The 21,430-nt window shown below is 46.3% G+C and overlaps 1 protein-coding gene across 4 annotated transcripts in view; it reads right to left on the bottom strand.

The window, feature by feature from the left end:
* LOC123771516 (probable glutamate receptor) overlaps positions 1 to 21,430 on the bottom strand; it is a 135,719-nt gene that overhangs the window by 91,088 nt on the left and 23,201 nt on the right. The window contains exon 1 of one of the 4 annotated variants that reach the window (XM_069313814.1): positions 9,209 to 9,555. The exons of the other annotated variants lie outside the window; for them this stretch is intronic. The gene's annotated coding sequence lies outside the window, so the exon portion shown is untranslated. Of the gene's footprint in view, positions 1 to 9,208; positions 9,556 to 21,430 lie in introns of those variants that run through there. 4 annotated transcript variants of the gene reach the window in all.

Genomic DNA, 21,430 nt, shown 5'->3' with positions numbered 1-21,430 from the left:
GAATCACCAAATCAGGCGGAAACGGCCACTCCCGAAGCTCACTGACGCAAGTCGCATAATGAGGCAGGGGAGCACAACACACCTCCCTCCTTGGAAGCAGAAGACACCAAAGAAGCGTACGTAGGCCGCAGAGACGGCCATGCCGCCGAACGCACAGGACAAGAAGGTGACGGTTGACGTGATGGTAACACCTCCACCGGTACCACTGGAGCTACAGAAGAACGACTGAAGACGGAAGAGGCGACAAGACCGCCGCCGACGAAGCAGGGAGCACGGACCCCCCAGAGCGAGCAGCCTTTTTCAAGACCACCACCAGGTCATTATACACAGAGATCACACTAACGTGATGCATCAAATGAACAAATCCACAAGGGCCGTGACGAGGATTCGAACCTGCATCCGGGAGCATCCCAGACACTGCCTTAATCGACTGTGCTACGACAGGGGTTAAAAGGGTGGAAACCGAAGTTCTACTGAACTTACTGGATCCTGTAGCCTCTCCGAGGCACAAACCAGGGTTTTACACAACCCCCCTTTCCCCTGCACCCGAGCTATGTCAATAGGCTGTTCTCCCTCTTCGCCCTTACATCATTACACACAGAGATCACACTAACGTGATGCATCAAATGAACAAATCCACAAGGGTCGTGACAACTCACCCTCTGCAAGTTTTTTTTTTATTTTTACATGCAAGCATGCAAGTATAAGGCAATAAATACAATAAAAAGATCAGAATAAACAATATAAGTAAGTAAGTAATTATCAAAAGAAGGCACCAAACCGGGAAGGCTATGTAGCACCATCAAATGCGCAAAATAATCAGAGGGCGCTAAATATCACCAAGGATGCCAATACGAGAACAAAAACGCATAAGGCGAACGATATCAAAAGTATCCGAGTCACCAAGAATTCTATCGAGGGACAGGTGACCGCGAGGGGCGGTCGGAAAGCAAGACATACGCTCGTCCTGGAAGTCAGGACATTCAAGAAGGACATGCACGACCGTAAGAGGGACAATGCAACTAGGACAATAAGGAGCAGGGCGGCGCTCCATCAAGTGACCATGGGTTAAGCGAGTATGGCCAATACGCAACCTCGCCAGAGCTGTTTCCCACCGCCGGTTACGGTGGAAGGAGGACTGCCACGAGGAAACACAACATTTAAGAGTACGTAGCTTGTTACCAGTAACAGACAACCAAGAAGCCTGCCAACGGGTAAGGACTGAGGAATGGATAACCGGGTAAAAGTCGGAATACGGAATGCCCTTACGAGAGATGGGACAAGAGCGGACAGCTTCCTTGGCGGCAGCATCCGCACGCTCATTTAAAGACACACCAATATGGCTGGGAACCCAACAAAACTCAACCGACTTAAATTTACTATGAACGAGAAACAGCCAATGCTGGATCTCGACAACCACTGGATGAACTGGATTAAAGGACCCGAGAGCCATGAGGGCACTACGAGAGTCAACAACAACTACAAAGGAAGACTGACAACGAGAAAGTAGGAGACGAAGAGCATAGAGAATAGCATAAAGTTCCGCTGTAAAGATGCTAGTCTCCGGAGGCAAGCGACACATATAAGTGCGATCAGGAAAAACAACAGAGTAGCCAACACCGTCCGCTGACTTAGACCCATCGGTGAAGACAGAAACGGAGCGGGAGTGAGAAGAAAAGTGCTCGAGGAAAAGGCGTTTTAGAACCGTAGGAGGGGTAAAAGCTTTAGTGATACGGGTCAAGGAAGTACAAAACCGTGGAAGAGGGACCCTCCACGGGGGCAAAGAAGGAACAACACGAGGAGAAACATCAGAAATACGAACGGAAAGAGAATCCTGCAGGCGAGATAACCGGACAGAAAGAGGGAGGTGGTGAAGAGGAACAGGAACCGCAGGAGGGGTAAAAGTTAAAGCACGACAGAGGCGAGAGGAAGGATGTTGCAAGGACCGCGCAAGATAGCGAAGACAGTAGCGATCACGGCGGTCCTGGAGAGACAGGAAGCCAGTGTCAACATACAAGCTAAGGACGGGAGTCGAACGAAAGGCACCAGAACTGAGGCGCAACCCAGTATGGTGCAAAGCATCAAGACGGCGAAGAGTAGAAGGAGAAGCAGACGAGTAAGCAGGGCAACCATAATCGAGCTTAGACAGGACGAGAGAAGAATGTAAAGCAAGGAGAGTGCGCCTATCTGCCCCCCAAGAAGTATGGGATAAGACCCGAAGGAGGGTAAGGGCCTTAGAGCACTCAACACGGAGGTAAGAGATATGGGGAGACCAAGACAAACGAGTGTCAAGGAATAACCCCAAAAGCTTCGCGGAATCTTTGTATTCAAGGGGATGACCATAAAGTGACAAAGAGGGACGAAGAACAACCCGTTTCCGCGTAAATGTCATGGCACAAGTCTTAGAAGTAGAGAACTTGAAGCCATGATCAGTGGCCCAAGACGACACGGCATCAATTGCAAGTTGAAGCCGGCGTTGAAGGAGAGGCGAATCATCACCCTGACAACAAAGGGTAAGATCATCGACATAGAGAGTGGAGAAGACACCAGAAGGAAGAGAGGAAAGAAGACCATTGAGGGCAACCAGAAAAAGAGTAGTGCTCAGAACACTACCCTGGGGCACACCTTCATATTGCTGAAAAGAGGGAGAGAGAGCGGTACCAAGGCGCACCCGAAAGGAACGACGAGAGAGGAAGCTGCGGAGAAAGAGAGGGAGATGACCACGAAGGCCAAAAGAATGAAGTTGAGATAGGATATGATAACGCCAAGTGGTGTCGTAAGCCTTTTCCAGGTCAAAAAGGACGGCAACAACGGAGGTCTTCGCAGCAAAAGCAGTACGAATATAGACCTCCAAGTTCACCAGGACATCTGTCGTGCTGCGGCACTTGCGGAAACCAAATTGAGAAGGGGAGAGGAGGTGATGGCGTTCCAGGAACCACATCAGACGAACGTTAACCATACGTTCAAAAAGTTTGCAGACACAACTTGTGAGAGCAATAGGGCGAAAGTCCTTAGGGGAAGTACCCAGAGACCCCGGTTTGCGAACAGGGAGGACAACGGCATCGAGCCAGTCCTCAGGGACTGACGACGACTCCCAGATCCGATTATACAGACTCAGTAAATACTGAGACGTGCTCGGAGGGAGATGGCGAAGCATCTCATAATGAATACCATCGGAGCCCGCCGCCGTAGAACCGCAGAGGGCCAGAGCAGAACGAAGTTCAGAGAGAGAGAAGGGATCATTATAGGGAAGCTGAAGATGAGTGCAGAAATCTAAAGGACGAGACTCAAGGACAGGTTTACGAAGAAGGAAAGATTGGGGAAGATGAAGACCAGAGCTAACAGAAGAAAAGTGGGAACCCAGTTCGGAAGCGACCTGCAACGGGTCCGCCACAAGAGTATCATGGAGGTGAAGGACCGGTGAAACATCGGGAACGAACTTACCCGCTATCTTGCGGATACGCTTCCAGATCTGGGCCAGAGGGGTTTCGGACGTAATTGTTGAGACATAAGATGCCCAACATTCACGTTTAGCCGTACGGATGGCCCTACGGGCCACCGCACTCGCTTTGCGAAAGAAAAGAAAAGAATCGGTCGTCTGCCTACGGCGGTGCCTCTTCCAGGCTGCACGCTTACAGCGGACAGCCCGAGCACAGTCCGCATTCCACCAGGGAACGCACTTCCGTGGACCCCGAGAGGAAGAGCGAGGAATAGAGCGGAGGGCAGCGTTGAAGACAGTGTCATGAAAAAGGAGGAGAGCGCGAGAGAGAGGCAGAAGGGAGAGGTCAGAGAGAGCAGCACTGAGGGTAAATAGGGTCCAGTCTGCCTTAGCAAACTGCCACCTAGGGAAAGAGAGGGAAGGGCGAAAAGAGAAAAAGGAAACAAGGATGGGGAAATGATCACTTCCATGGAGGTCATCAAGAACCTGCCACGTGAAATCCAAGTAAAGAGAAGAAGAGCAGAGAGAAAGATCAAGACAAGAAAGGGCGCGAGTCCGAGAGTCCAAATGAGTGGGCTCACCAGAATTCAGAAGAGACAGGGAAGAAGATAGGAGAAACGGCTCAAGGAGGCGACCCCGGGTATTCGTCAGAACGTCACCCCAAAGAGAATGACGACAATTGAAGTCACCCAGCAGGAGCACAGGCTCCGGCAAGGAGTCTAGGAGGTGTTTCAAATCAGGAAGAGAGAGCGGGACACTCGGGGGGAGATAAATGGAACAAACTGTGTACCATTTCCCCACAAAGATACGAGCAGCAGAACAATGGAGAGGCGAAGGAAAAAGTAAAGGAACAAAGGGAACATCTGCACGAATCAAGAGAGCAGAAGAATTAGAAGCCCCAGCAATGGCTGGGGGGGGGGAGAGAAAGGAATAGCCACGAAAACGACCAGGACGAGCACCAAGCATTGGCTCCTGGAGACAGACACAAAGGGGCGAAAACCGCGAAATCAGAAGCTGGAGTTCGAGGAAATTGGCGTAATAACCTCGAACGTTCCATTGAAGAATGGACAACGACGGGAAGAGAAAGGACAAAAACAGAGAACAAGGAAGAAACAAAGGCGAAAGAGCAACAGAGCACGTTAAAGAATATCAGGGTCGGGATCAGGGTCAGCAAAGTCAGGGTTAGGGGGCATGGGCAAACTGAGCAAAGACGGAGGGAAGGAAACGGGAGAACAGATCAGAGGTGGGCGGGCGGGGTCCGGAGGAGGAGGAGGAAGAGGAGGAGACAACGGAGAGGAGCAGTCAAGGACAGCAGTAGGAAGAGGGGGAGTAGAAAGAGGGGAGCGCACCCCAGCAAGAGCAGCAACCGAAAGGGAAGCAGGGGCCAAAGAAACCTCCATAGCAGGAACAGGGGGCGCAACCACTGAAACGGGAGGGGAAGGAGCAACAGAGCCAGAAGTAGGAGCTAAGGAAGAAAGCGAAGCCTTCTTACCCGCCGGGGAAGAGGAAGGGGAGGAGCCAGGCTTACGCTTCTGACTTAAAGAGACAGGTGTCCCAGCAACTACGTACCGGGCAACGGATTCCAGTGTCTCAACAGGAGAAGCCGAACGAGAGCACACACGACGGCCGTTAGGAGAGCGATGGACATCCGCCTGCACCGACAGGCGGCAGGGAGAGCCGATAGATGGAGGAAGAGGATGGGAAGGAGGATCGGAGGGGGACGAGGAAGAAGACACAGGAGACATGACAGACCGGGTTGAAAGAAGGGGAACCCCAGACAGAGGACCAGGAGGGGGACTCCTCGGGAAAGAACTCAAAGGAACAGAGGAGGGGGCAGTGGGCGTATCAGGGTCCAAGGCCCGGAAACGGTTGAGAGTCTGAGGAAGGGGGGAAGGACGAGGAGAGGAAGAGCGCAACACGCGAGCATAAGAGATGTTAGTATAAGGCGGGAGCCGGCGAACCTGGCGCCTCGCCTCAGGAAAAGACAAACGCTCCCGGTGCTTCAGGTTAAGGACGGCCGCCTCAAGCTTGTAATGGACACAGGCACGGGAGAACGTAGGATGGGCCTCACCACAGTTGAGGCAGCGAGCTTGGGGAGAAGTGCACTCCGACTTAGAGTGACCTTCACTCCCACACAAAGGACAGAGAGAGACAGTCCCAGAGCAGCGGAGGGCACCATGCCCAAACCTCCAGCACTTATTACAAAGTCGAGGAGAAGGAATATACTCCTGGACAGAGCACCTAGCACCAGCAAGAATGACAGAGGATGGAAGGGTCCTACCATCAAAGGTGATCTTCACAACGCGAAGGGGTTGACGGCGACGACCACGAGGGGGACGAGTAAACGAGTCAACCTGGAGGACAGAATGGCCTTGGGCATCAAGGATATGCCGAATATCATCGTGGCAATCCTGCAGATTCCGAACACCGGTTGCAACATGGGGTGGGAGGAGAATAGTGCCAACACTGGAATTCATCTGAACGTTCTTGGAGACCCGAACAGGGATCTCGCCAAGGCAAGATAAGGCAGCCAAGCGGGAAGCCGCATCCTGAGAAGGAGCAGCAACGACACGTGTACCGAGACGAGTGGGGTTGAAAGTAACACACGCATCCACGGAATCTACAAGATGCCGATGGAGGGAGAAATCGTCAGGAGGCGCAGAATCAAGAGGGAGGAGATCAAAGTATTTGGCCCATGAAGCAGGACCAAACAAGGCCTGATACGCATCAGCACGGGAAGGAATCGAGCGAGTGCGGTTGGGGCGCGAACGGCGTTGAGAACCCCTAGAGAGAGAGGGGTCAAAAGGCGCAGTAGTCACAACGAAAGACTTAGCCACACCAGGGGACGAAGTGGTCACCACCGGGGGCTGGAGGCTCGACCCAACCTCAGAGGAGGGAGGGGAGCTGGGGGAAGAAGTCAGGACGGTCAAAGGAGGAGCAAGGTCGGGGCCCAACGCAGCGGGAGCTACAGAGCCTGGTCTTCCAATACAGGCCGACTCGGGGGCTTGGTCGCCCACCCCACGAGCCTGAGAGGGTACAACAGAAACATTCAACGACATAGAGACGAAAAGTGACAAATTCATCCACGAATGTGCCCCCATACCCACCATGGAGCCACAATTAGAGGCAGGACACCCAACAGGAAGCTATCGCTGATCATGCCGGGGCCCCCTAGGGGTGCGTCGTGAGTATACGCCCCACAAACGCCACCTTAAGAACCGTCAGTCCGTCGAGATCGGGTTCAGCGACGAAAGGGGGATTGACAATAAAAGGTTCCCCTCGCTCGAGACGTCGGGTACTACAGTTCTACGGGTGCAAGAGTATGCCTCCTCAAGCACCCGGGCGTCAAAATAGAAGAAGTCCAAAGAAAGAATCCAAAACAAGCAAAAGGTCGGCAGGAAACGACAAGCAGATAGGAGAAGAGGGGGGAGAAAAACGAAACATAAGGAAAAGGAAAAGCGATCCGGCACAATTGGAGAAGACAGCAGCAGGAGAGCAAGGCCAGAAAAGGACAGAGGACTGCCCAACAGAGCATCACACTCCGGCAGCCGTCCACCAAGCCCCCTCACGACGCCAACGGGCCGGAAGGGGAGGGGGATAAACAATATAAGCAAAACAAAAAAACACCGGCCAAAAGGACCGACAGCACAGTACAAAAACAGCAAACCAACAGAACACAAGATAAAATAGTTTAAACAGGCTAGCAGTACACAAAACACAATAAAACACAAAACAAAACAAACATCATAACACACAGGGAAAGCATAAGGAGAACAAATAACAAAAAAAGACAAACAAAAATACAAAATTATAAAATCATAAAATATACAACAAGCCAAGAAACAGAAACATAAGCCATACATGGCACAATAACAACACAAACAATAACATGCACAACTAACCACTTGCAGGGCAAGAAATAAAAGGAGAGGCACAAGCACAGAACACACTAGGGCAAACATGTAATATGTGCCAGAGGGGCACATATTACAACAGAATCAAAGGAACAGAGAAGCAGTAAATGGGATAGCTACACGCAAAGTATGTTAAAACATGTAAGGAACACAATAAACAGGGACATTGAGAAAACTAAAAAAATAACACTGGCCTGAAGGGCACACAAGAAATAAAACGCATAGCAGAACATACCACAGGTCCCATGCATACACTAGACACACAGCAATCACACAAACTACTCAGATTGCTCATACTTTTCCGGCCACTCCGATGCCGGGAAACGAATACAATACGCCTCCCAAAGCAACATGATGTTGTTCGGAACAGGGTGAGCATGGGCCGTACGAGGATCAGGCTTCAAGTCCGGCACACCCACAACAAAACACCGAGCCTGCGGAACCCAGACGGTCGAGGGGCACCACGGAACAGGCTGCTCGCGGTCAACAAAGTAAAACGACAAAGGGTTATTCTTCCTATCATACGCTACGCCGGAGGCCAAGACGATTGGTAGGGGCTTTCCCCCACGGGGCCGGGCAACGGGCAGCGCACTCGCAGCCTCCTTGGCAGTTCCACAGGGCTCCGCGGCAACCACCGGACGTGTCACCTGCAGGGGCCCCCCACGCCGAACATCCTTCTTCAGCAACAACAAAAGGTCGCGGCCCGCACCAGCACCCTCACCACCTACGTCCGTAGGAGCGACCACCCCCCACTGCGGAGAACCTTCTGCAGAAGAAAGAACATGAGGTGAATCATATGAACAATCGTCGTCATCAACAGGCACATGGACGTCAGCAACCACCATTGACATCGCGAAGCACCCGGATCCACCACATCATCGCCTGAAGACCCACCGAAGTCGAAATCCCCACATCAGCCCAAGCAGTAGAAGATCGCCGGGACCGATTGGGCTCCGGCCGCACATCCTCAGAGCCAGAGGCTGACCCGGAACCACGGACTTCACAAGCCGTTTGAACCGATGCCCGTCTCATGACGGCAGCAGCCTCAACTGCAGGGGGAACCGGGCCGCACACAACAGGACGCTCCGCAGCCCCCCCAGCACCCAGCTCAGCCGAAACACCCGGCGAAGGCGCAGGGCCAGATGCAGCAGCAGGAGACGAGGAAGACGAAGACGTCGACGACACGCAGAGACCATCTGGAAGACCCCCCGGGAGCAGCTGTGACAGCGACAGGGGCAGGAAGATCAGCCGACGGCACCGGAACACCCGGAGGAGGAACCGCACCATCAGGAGGACTGCCGGGCGATGCAGGGGGAGCCGCAGCAGCCAACGGGACGTCAACATCCTCGCTCATGGAATCTACCCCAACAGGGAGCGGCGGGAAATCATCCTCCTGGAACAGGTTCACAGGAGCGACAGCAGCTTCCGAGCACCCGGCAGCCTGATGCCCCAACAGGCCACACCAAAAGCAGGTACGGGGTTGCCGGGCATAGTAAACCCGGACGTAGTACCCCAGAAGCCGGACTGAAGCAGGGATATCAGATCTCAGGCGCATCCCAAGGGTACGAATGTTCGTCCGCATACCCTTATACCTCCCTGAGGACAGTGTGTTCGCCCGCACACTGACGACCGCGCCAAATTGCTGGAAGTAACGCCGGAGTAGAACTTCGGGAAACTCCAAGGGCGCCCCGTGCACACTCACGTAGGTCAGGGCACCACTACGATCTGTAATGGTCACAGAGCCGGCACCATCCGGCAGCGACAAGGAACGCCCCTCGTAACGGCGGAGTAAAGCACGATACATCTCCCCCCCCCCCCCCCCCGCCAACTTGATAATAACCCGGTGAGCAGTTACCAGCTCAATTCCGTAGACGTCGTCGACCGAGACACGGAGCATGTCACACATGACAAGCTCAACTACAGGATAGCCAACACGGCCCGTAAACTCCAGTCCCACGGAGTTTACTCTCAACACAGGAGGGAGACGGACCCCCATCGCAAGCGTGCGACATCACCACCAGCCAAGCAGCAACTGCAGGGAGGGTGGGGACACCCACACCCCCTGGCGACGAAAAACGGCAAACACCCCAAACTACCAGAGGCCGTACGACACGTCTGTACTTCACGGCAGCTCCAGGTGCACCCACCCTCTGTAAGTAATCACAGGAAACCTTAACATCTTTCTTGTGACGTTGATTTACCAAGTTTATAATTTATCTATATAAGGAAGCATGATACATTTATTGGAGTCTTATACTGTGTGGCCGGACGCCTAAAACACTATTGCAGCTGGAAAGCAACTCTCGTCAACAAACTAGCGGCGATTATGAAGCCCTCTGGTGGTTGTGTATATTTGAACAATTTTTTTGTTGGCTTATTCAGGAGCCGGATTCACGAAAGCACTTACGCAAGCACTTACGAACGTGTGCATCTTTCCTCAATCTTTGACGGCTTTGGTTACATTTAAAAAACAGTTTACAAGCATGAAAACCTCCCATTCACCTGTTGTTATTATTATAAACAGCCTCCTGGTGCTTCGAAGCTCATTACCTGTTTAATAATTGGAAACAAAGCCACCAAAGATTGAGAAAAGATGTACAGGTTCGTAAGTGCTTGCGTAAGTGCTTTCGTGAATCTGGCCCCAGGATGACAGGTTGTGTGTGCTCTCAGGTACATGCAATATCTGACAGATTATTTCACTTGTTTGTCATGGCATGAAATGTAATGGATATATTTTTTTTTTGCAGGGATATTCCTGCACGGACCCTAAGCCTCTGGCTGGCCCACTAAGTGTTGCTTGTTTCTGTTTTACTTGGGCGGAGTATGAGTATTTATGACTCGTATGATTGCTTCAGTAAGATTTTGTCCCACGTGTTTTGTCCCACAACTTCTTCTGCTCTGTTGAATCTAAGTTCAAATCTTAATGTGTTTGTAACTGTGCACAGTGTTAGATAATGTTCCAGTGGTCTGTCAGGCATTTCTCCACAGTGCTGACATTTTCTCTCATCTTCCGGAACCTGTAAGCCTATTTCCTATGCACATGAGAAATAAGCTTACAGGTTCCGTAAGATGAGAGGAAATGTCAATGGATATGCGCATGGGAGAGGGTATATATGTTTACTGTATACCATTGTGTTAATGTTGTCCGCACGCACACGAGCAGACAACTGACAGGTAAAAAGGCAGGGGTCCAAGAGCTAACAGCTCGATCCTACAAGTACACATAGTAAATACAAATAAATCATAAATGCAGCACCATACACACAGCCGCTTTATGGTTTAAGAAAATGAGCAGCAATATTGTAATGAGGCTCCACAGCATGGCGAGGAGAGGCGTGGTGGTGGAGGGTCGCAAGAAGGCTGACCATGTAGAGGCTGACGGGGAGAGGAAGAAAAGCGTGGTATCACCAAGAGTCGAGAGCTATGCAAGGGGGCAAAAGCAGAAGTTAGAATCAGAAAAAATATTGAAAAAAAGAGCCAGAGGATATAAGAGAACACTGTCGGAAATAGACGAAATAAGTATTAAATGTGAGAAAATAATAAATATGGGAGACGTACTACAGTACCAGAAATTTTTAGAGTGTTTTTTACAGAAACTCAGAGCCGAAGTATTAGGCAAAGAAGTTAAACAATACCTAAAGACAAAGAGAGAGGGAATTATCTGAAGAAAGCGCCAAACCATTACGACTATATTGCACTGGGAAGGGGTCAGGATAAGGATTTAGTATGAGAAGGGGGAAGAAATGGTCGTCAACTTCTTGGACGGTCCGATATTGAACGCTGACCTGCATGAAGCTAGACCGTCGCTCTACCGTCCACCCCAAGGAGATAGAATGCAAAAACAGCAGGCAGAAACGGAGACGAAACTTACGGATAAATGGGAATATATGGGTACCCACTGGAAGAACCTATTAGCAGAGAGTATTGACAGATGTGAGAGAACTTTTTAAGTTGAAACAAGTGTGGAAAACTTAGTAAAAGAGTCAACTCTTAATGACAAACAAAGTCAGGAGAGGATAAAACCATAGATGACAAATTAGAGGGACTGAACTCTGAAAATAGGTACGCTTGAAATAGTAGTCCAGAAAAAATAAGATAGCTGAGTGTGGGGAATTGAGCTATGAGATTTATATTGATTTAATTTATATGAATTTATATTTTACGTTAATTTATATTTTTCGATAATAAACTGTTTGGTTCAAGTGGACTGTATTTCTTAAAATTCCCACAAATCGATTTCTTTACACATTATTGGGGGGTTTATTAAATTATTTTCAAATATAATCTTTCAATTAAAAATTATTGATTAGTAGACATTCACTACAGTATTAGACTACATAGGTAACTTAAACTAACTACAGCTTATCTTTATCTGTAAGGAAATGTGGACCTAGTCAACCAGTTATGAACAAGAATGAACCCTCCAGGCGATAACTCCTCCTGGGTGACTGGCCGCAACTGATGCTAGGTAACTAGTTAATTCTTGTTCCTCTTCTGTTCTACTTGTCAAAGGGCACTCACAAATAATAGCAGGAATCCTAAAAGGACAGCAGTACCAGAGGAAATATTGCCAATTTAAATAAAGAGATGAGAATATTGCTCACCCTGGTTTGTGTCTCGATTCGTGTTCTAACCGGAATAATCCTATCTACCTAACATTGCTGGCCAGGAATGACTAGATAAAATTTCGTAATTGGACATTTCCCTTATTTGAAGATGTTGACTGTGTGTTGATAATGAAAGCACTTAACTTCTCATAACACTTCGTCCAAGGGAGTTACTGTAGAACTTTAAGTGAGCTTTACTCGAGACGTTCTTGATAAAATTAACAATGGCTGACTACTGAGGCCTCCCTCACACTCGCATCCCTTGTTCTCCGGATGTCAAAAGTGGTTAGAGGGCCTACATTTATTCGATTTTGGTACTGATAATTAAGTTGGTTCAAGGGAAATGTTTTCATGATGTTTACAGTCCAGAGACTGCTGTATTAAGAATGTTTCCCAATAATATAGCCGGTGAATTTAATAGCGACGTGGCAATGATAACCCCGTTTTCTAATGAGGAAAATTCCACTGCTATCTTCTATGAGTGAATTTATTTATACAAACCAGCAGTAATATTATCTGCCTATCGTATTAAATGGTATCGGGTTACGTCAGGCTGCGAGCAGCCGCGTCCAACAGTCCGGCAACCAGGAGGCCTGGTTGACGACCGGGCCGCGGGGACGCTAAGCCCCGGAAGCACCTCAAGGTAAGGTTTCCGACAGTGAGAAAAAAATGGTGGTTGTTGTTCTGCAAATACCCAACCCCCAAAAAAGAGCAGACAAGAAGGATATTCAAAAAGATTGAACACTTATTAGTCAAGACCTCTGATAGGCAACAGAAGAAACAAAGATAGAATGCTTGCCAAAAAAGAAAAATAATGAGCCAAACATCTTTGACTTACTATGCCTATACTAGGCTGAGAGAGACCTAGTAGACGTTTACGGACTGGGTTCTTACGGAAGAGCTCGGAAACACCAGAGGGTTTGACCAATAAAACGGGTATTTATAGATGAGATGGCACCAAGAATCCTGATGAAATATGAAGGTAACCTGAGAAATATACAACTACAGAAAGATATATCTTGAATTTGAATTGAATAAAGATGAAATGAAGAGAAAATTAGAATAATGCAGGGAAAGAACAAGGAAGAGTTAGGGAGAGAATGAAACTACAGGTCTGGAGGAAGAGAGAAGTGGGCAAAAAGGGAGAAGGAACCCACACCACTTCCCAGCAGAGAAACAAGCGAGAAACCTAAAAATCTAGTACACAAATGTTGATGGAATGTCAAACAAGTCAGATGAAATGAAATAAAAAAACGAGTGAAACATCATGATATAATAGCAATAGTAGAAACTAAAATATCTGAAATTATCTCTAATACAACATTAACCAGAAAATAGACAGCAAGAAGAGAAAGAAAGAAGAGAGGAGAAGGAGAGGGAATGGCACTGCTGGTTAAAAGAGACTGGAGACTGAAAGAGATAAATTTTGAGGATGACACCAATAATGCAAACAGTTGCAGAAATAATTTCTGTGAAGTATAAAAAGTGGTTGTGACAATGATTTTCAATCCTCCAGAGAATCATAAGAAACCAGACATGAATACGAGAATGCAATCACAGCTTGCATAATATCATACAAAGTGTGGCTGAATTATCCCTTAGATTGAGAGAAAAACTAGTAGTTCTAAAATTTCAATAATGGGGATGCTGACTAGGAATCAATAGATCTGAGAGGAGGATAAGAAACATGGAGAGCAAAACTGGTAGTAGTTGCAGAAAGAAACTTCCTAACACAACATGTTAGTGAAAAAACATGGAGAAGGAGAGACCAACCAGTAAGATTTGGCCTAGTTTTCACAAATAGTAAAATGGACATTGAGACCATTGAGGAAATGCCAGTGGAAGGCATGTCCCATTGTGCATTGATATTTGACTATCTGTATCTATAATGGAAAATATGTTTGTTTAAGGTTGGATGCCAGACGGTGATGGTTAGCCTCACACAACTTTCCACGGTGAATTGTGACTGTATGACAAGTGTCATAGAGTGGTTGGAGTCGATCCCCATGCCTCTCCTTAAGTTCGATTGGTTCCTTTTGTAATAACAATAAGCTCTTTGACGTCTGAAATGTGTTTTCAATTGACCATAGAGTTCGCTTTTTTGCTTTGATGTCCAAAGGGTTTGGAAAGGATGGGGGACGTAGAGGATGCGGAGGTGAAATTCTGGAAGAGGATGTGGGTATGAAGAGAGAGGAGGTTTGAAAGTTTGGTGGCCTGTCCACCATGGGTTGGCATATGTGTGTGTCGTTTGTTTGGGTATGTGGTATGTTGGGTTGTCAGTACATTGGCTGGGTGGCTAGTGTTTGTGTCCTAGCTGGTGTCTGGAAACCCTAAAGCCGTTTGAGTTGGCTACAGGAGATTAAAATTAGCAACATCAGGTGTCGGAAAATCCGACACCATTTACTAATATTAATTCAACAGGCAGATAATGCAGGCGATGAGTCACAATAACGTGGCTGAAATATGTTGACCAGACCACACACTAGAAATTGAAGGGACGACGACGTTTCGGTCCGTCCTGGACCATTCTCAAGTCGATTGTGATGAGGACAGGTAGGGACAGGCATTAAATAGGCAAGAGAGAGCTGAGGAGGAAAGTCAGGTGTAGGGGATAGTAGTAATGAGAACTGCAGCAGGCCTATTGGCCCATACGAGGCAGCTCCTATTAAAACCACCGAAGGAGATAGTAATAGGAATAAGAAGAGGATAGCAAGGGAGCTGTGACGTGCTTGTGTCTGAAGCTAGACACAGATATAATGAAATAATTAATAATAGAGTCAGAGTTTGTCTCCCGTTGATTCGTTCCCATATTGGTTTCCGAATGCATGATAGAACTGATGAGTTGGCCAAGATTTTTGCTCGTAAAAAGGGAATTGATTACCAACTTGGACTGCCTTTGAGCAGCCTAAGGGCAGTAATATTCCGGGAACATCAACAAAATCTCATAGACTTAAGACAAAGGAAAATTCACACCAGTTCCTCCATTTATCATCATTCTATTATGTAGGAAGTACCGCACGCCTATGGGTCATCCAATAAGGTTAGCAGACCACTTGATGTTACCACTGCTAGGCTTAGGCTCGGCTACAAGTTCCTCTGGCAGTTTATAACATCTGCTGATGTAGTTTTGACTAAATGTAAACTCTGTCAGCAGAACTATTCGCATATTTAGCTTCATTATATAATGGAATGTGAATATAAATATATATATATATATATATATATATATATATATATATATATATATATATATATATATATATATATATATATATATATATATATATATATATATATATTAGTATATTTTGGTAGCAGTCTTTCCTGTAGACATATATTATTAAATATGACCGAAAAAGTAAGATTAATAATTCTAACACGAATTTTCTCAATCTTTCGTACATTTCTTTTCACTGTTGGAGGTAATTCAAAAATCAATTCTCCCAAATTCATTTTTATTTCTTGTATGACGCGACACTTGAGCTCGTTTCGTAAAACTTATTACATTTTCAAAGACTTTACACATACACAACTGAATAGAACTTCATATCTCTGATTTGTTTATATCTACTTTTGAGTGAGGTGGATGGGGTGATGTGGTATTTAATAGGGTATTAATTTCATCAACACAAGACAGAACACGAAACAATGGGTATTGAAATGGAAGTGATTGTAGAAAGCCTATTGGTCCATATTTCTTGATGCTTCTATATTGGAGCGGAGTCTTGAGGTGGGTAGAATATAGTTGTGCATTAATTGGCTGTTGATTGCTGGTGTTGACTTCTTAATGTGCAGGGCCTCACAAACATCAAGCCGTCTGCTATCGCTGTATCTATCGATGATTTCTGTGTTGTTTACTAGGATTTCTCTGGCGATGGTTTGGTTGTGGGAAGAGATTATATGTTCCTTAATGGAGCCCTGTTGCTTATGCATCGTTAAACGACTAGAAAGAGATGTTGTTGTCTTGCCTATATACTGGGTTTTTTGGAGCTTACAGTCCCCAAGTGGGCATTTGAAGGCATAGACGACGTTGGTCTCTTTTAAAGCGTTCTGCTTTGTGTCTGGAGAGTTTCTCATGAGTAGGCTGGCCGCTTTTCTGGTTTTATAGTAAATCGTCAGTTGTATCCTCTGATTTTTGTCTGTAGGGATAACGTTTCTATTAACAATATCTTTCAGGACCCTTTCCTCCGTTTTATGAGCTGTGGAAAAGAAGTTCCTGTAAAATAGTCTAATAGGGGGTATAGGTGTTGTGTTGGTTGTCTCTTCAGAGGTTGCATGGCGTTTCACTTTCCTTCTTATGATGTCTTCGACGAAACCATTGGAGAAGCCGTTGTTGACTAGGACCTGCCTTACCCTACAGAGTTCTTCGTCGACTTGCTTCCATTCTGAGCTGTGGCTGAGAGCACGGTCGACATATGCGTTAACAACACTCCTCTTGTACCTGTCTGGGCAGTCGCTGTTGGCATTTAGGCACATTCCTATGTTCGTTTCCTTAGTGTAGACTGCAGTGTGGAAACCTCCGCTCTTTTCCATGACTGTTACATCTAAAAAGGGCAGCTTCCCATCCTTTTCCATCTCGTAAGTGAAACGCAGCACGGAACTCTGCTCAAATGCCTCCTTCAGCTCCTGCAGATGTCTGACATCAGGTACCTGTGTAAAAATGTTGTCAACATACCTGCAGTATATGGCCGGTTTCAAGTTCATGTCGACTAAGACTTTTTGCTCGATGGCTCGATGATACGTAAAATTCGTGTTAGAATTATTAATCTTACTTTTTCGGTCATATTTAATAATATATGTCTACACATATATATATATATATATATATATATATATATATATATATATATATATATATATATATATATATATATATATATATATATATATATATATATATATATATATATATATGTATATATATGTATCTATTTATGCAAACAAGCCTGAATGGTCCCCAGGACTATATACAACTGAAAACTCACACCCCAGAAGTGACTCGAAGCCATACTCCCACAACTGGTATGTACAGGGACGCCTTAATCCGCTTGACCATCACGACCGGACATAAGGAAGTGATAGCCGGGGCTATATGAACCACTTCCCCACCGGCACTCGGATGGTAATCTTGGGCTTAGCATTTTATCAAATCACCTCATTCTTTGGGGCACACGTGAGGAACACAAATGCAAACAAGCCTGAATGGTCCCCAGGACTATATACAACTGAAAACTCACACCCCAGAAGTGACTCGAACCCATACTCCCACAACTGGTATGTACAGGGACGCCTTAATCCGCTTGACCATCACGACCGGACATAAGGAAGTGATAGCCGGGGCTATATGAACCACTTCCCCGCCGGCACTCGGATGGTAATCTTGGGCATAGCATTTTATCAAATCACCTCATTCTTTGGGGCACACGTGAGGAACACAAATGCAAACAAGCCTGAATGGTCCCCAGGACTATATACAACTGAAAACTCACACCCCAGAAGTTACTCGAACCCATACTCCCACAACTGGTATGTACAGGGACGCCTTAATCCGCTTGACCATCACGACCGGACATAAGGAAGTGATAGCCGGGGCTATATGAACCACTTCCCCGCCGGCACTCGGATGGTAATCTTGGGCATAGCATTTTATCAAATCACCTCATTCTTTGGGGCACACGTGAGGAACACAAATGCAAACAAGCCTGAATGGTCCCCAGGACTATATACAACTGAAAACTCACACCCCAGAAGTGACTCGAACCCATACTCCCACAACTGGTATGTACAGGGACGCCTTAATCCGCTTGACCATCACGACCGGACATAAGGAAGTGATAGCCGGGGCTATATGAACCACTTCCCCGCCGGCACTCGGATGGTAATCTTGGGCATAGCATTTTATCAAATCACCTCATTCTTTGGGGCACACGTGAGGAACTCAAATGCAAACAAGCCTGAATTTTCCCCAGGACTATATACAACTGAAAACTCACACCCCAGAAGTGACTCGAACCCATACTCCCACAACTGGTATGTACAGGGACGCCTTAATCCGCTTGACCATCACGACCGGACATAAGGAAGTGATAGCCGGGGCTATATGAACCACTTCCCCGCCGGCACTCGGATGGTAATCTTGGGCATAGCATTTTATCAAATCACCTCATTCTTTGGGGCACACGTGAGGAACACAAATGCAAACAAGCCTGAATGGTCCCCAGGACTATATACAACTGAAAACTCACACCCCAGAAGTGACTCGAACCCATACTCCCACAACTGGTATGTACAGGGACGCCTTAATCCGCTTGACCATCACGACCGGACATAAGGAAGTGATAGCCGGGGCTATATGAACCACTTCCCCGCCGGCACTCGGATGGTAATCTTGGGCATAGCATTTTATCAAATCACCTCATTCTTTGGGGCACACGTGAGGAACACAAATGCAAACAAGCCTGAATGGTCCCCAGGACTATATACAACTGAAAACTCACACCCCAGAAGTGACTCGAACCCATACTCCCACAACTGGTATGCACAGGGACGCCTTAATCCGCTTGACCATCACGACCGGACATAAGGAAGTGATAGCCTGGGCTATATGAACCACTTCCCCGCCGGCACTCGGATGGTAATCTTGGGCATAGCATTTTATCAAATCACCTCATTCTTTGGGGCACACGTGAGGAACACAAATGCAAACAAGCCTGAATGGTCCCCAGGACTATATACAACTGAAAACTCACACCCCAGAAGTGACTCGAACCCATACTCCCACAACTGGTATGTACAGGGACGCCTTAATCCGCTTGACCATCACGACCGGACATAAGGAAGTGATAGCCGGGGCTATATGAACCACTTCCCCGCCGGCACTCGGATGGTAATCTTGGGCATAGCATTTTATCAAATCACCTCATTCTTTGGGGCACACGTGAGGAACACAAATGCAAACAAGCCTGAATGGTCCCCAGGACTATATACAACTGAAAACTCACACCCCAGAAGTGACTCGAACCCATACTCCCACAACTGGTATGTACAGGGACGCCTTAATCCGCTTGACCATCACGACCGGACATAAGATTACCATCCGAGTGCCGGCGGGGAAGTGGTTCATATAGCCCCGGCTATCACTTCCTTATGTCCGGTCGTGATGGTCAAGCGGATTAAGGCGTCCCTGTACATACCAGTTGTGGGAGTATGGGTTCGAGTCACTTCTGGGGTGTGAGTTTTCAGTTGTATATAGTCCTGGGGACCATTCAGGCTTGTTTGCATTTGTGTTCCTCACGTGTGCCCCAAAGAATGAGGTGATTTGATAAAATGCTATGCCCAAGATTACCATCCGAGTGCCGGCGGGGAAGTGGTTCATATAGCCCAGGCTGTCACTTCCTTATGTCCGGTCGTGATGGTCAAGCGGATTAAGGCGTCCCTGTGCATACCAGTTGTGGGAGTATGGGTTCGAGTCACTTCTGGGGTGTGAGTTTTCAGTTGTATATAGTCCTGGGGACCATTCAGGCTTGTTTGCATTTGTGTTCCTCACGTGTGCCCCAAAGAATGAGGTGATTTGATAAAATGCTATGCCCAAGATTACCATCCGAGTGCCGGCGGGGAAGTGGTTCATATAGCCCCGGCTATCACTTCCTTATGTCCGGTCGTGATGGTCAAGCGGATTAAGGCGTCCCTGTACATACCAGTTGTGGGAGTATGGGTTCGAGTCACTTCTGGGGTGTGAGTTTTCAGTTGTATATAGTCCTGGGGACCATTCAGGCTTGTTTGCATTTGTGTTCCTCACGTGTGCCCCAAAGAATGAGGTGATTTGATAAAATGCTATGCCCAAGATTACCATCCGAGTGCCGGCGGGGAAGTGGTTCATATAGCCCCGGCTATCACTTCCTTATGTCCGGTCGTGATGGTCAAGCGGATTAAGGCGTCCCTGTACATACCAGTTGTGGGAGTATGGGTTCGAGTCACTTCTGGGGTGTGAGTTTTCAGTTGTATATAGTCCTGGGGACCATTCAGGCTTGTTTGCATTTGTGTTCCTCACGTGTGCCCCAAAGAATGAGGTGATTTGATAAAATGCTATGCCCAAGATTACCATCCGAGTGCCGGCGGGGAAGTGGTTCATATAGCCCCGGCTATCACTTCCTTATGTCCGGTCGTGATGGTCAAGCGGATTAAGGCGTCCCTGTACATAACAGTTGTGGGAGTATGGGTTCGAGTCACTTCTGGGGTGTGAGTTTTCAGTTGTATATAGTCCTGGGGACCATTCAGGCTTGTTTGCATTTGTGTTCCTCACGTGTGCCCCAAAGAATGAGGTGATTTGATAAAATGCTATGCCCAAGATAACCATCCGAGTGCCGGCGGGGAAGTGGTTCATATAGCCCCGGCTATCACTTCCTTATGTCCGGTCGTGATGGTCAAGCGGATTAAGGCGTCCCTGTACATACCAGTTGTGGGAGTATGGGTTCGAGTCACTTCTGGGGTGTGAGTTTTCAGTTGTATATAGTCCTGGGGACCATTCAGGCTTGTTTGCATTTGTGTTCCTCACGTGTGCCCCAAAGAATGAGGTGATTTGATAAAATGCTATGCCCAAGATTACCATCCGAGTGCCGGCGGGGAAGTGGTTCATATAGCCCCGGCTATCACTTCCTTATGTCCGGTCGTGATGGTCAAGCGGATTAAGGCGTCCCTGTACATACCAGTTGTGGGAGTATGGGTTCGAGTCACTTCTGGGGTGTGAGTTTTCAGTTGTATCTATTTATATATATTTATATATATATATATATATGATATATATATTTATATATATTTATATATATATATATATATATATATATATATATATATATATATATATATATATATATATATATATATGTATATATATGTATCTATTTATATATATTTATATATATATATATATATATATATATATATATATATGATATATATATTTATATATATTTATATATATATATATATATATATATATATATATATATATATATATATTATATATATATAAATTTATATATATATATATATATATATATATATATATATATATATATATATATATATATATATTAGTATATTTTGGTAGCAGTCTTTCCTGTAGACATATATTATTAAATATGACCGAAAAAGTAAGATTAATAATTCTAAAACGAATTTTCTCAATCTTTCGTACATTTCTTTTCACTGTTGGAGGTAAATCAAAAATCAATTCTCCAAAATTCATTTTTATTTCTAGTCTGACGCGACACGAGCGCGTTTCGTAAAACTTATTACATTTTCACTTTTTCGGTCATATTTAATAATATATATGTATATATATATATATATATATATATATATATATATATATATATATATATATATATATATATATATATATATATATATATATATGTCGTACCTAGTAGCCAGAATGCACTTCTCGGCCTACTATGCAAGTCCCGATT

Source organism: Procambarus clarkii, chromosome 76 (genome assembly GCF_040958095.1).
Source record: "Procambarus clarkii isolate CNS0578487 chromosome 76, FALCON_Pclarkii_2.0, whole genome shotgun sequence".
Lineage (NCBI taxonomy): Eukaryota > Metazoa > Arthropoda > Malacostraca > Decapoda > Cambaridae > Procambarus > Procambarus clarkii.
Note: the sequence above shows the minus strand (reverse complement) of the source record. Positions and strands in the feature narration are given on the sequence as shown.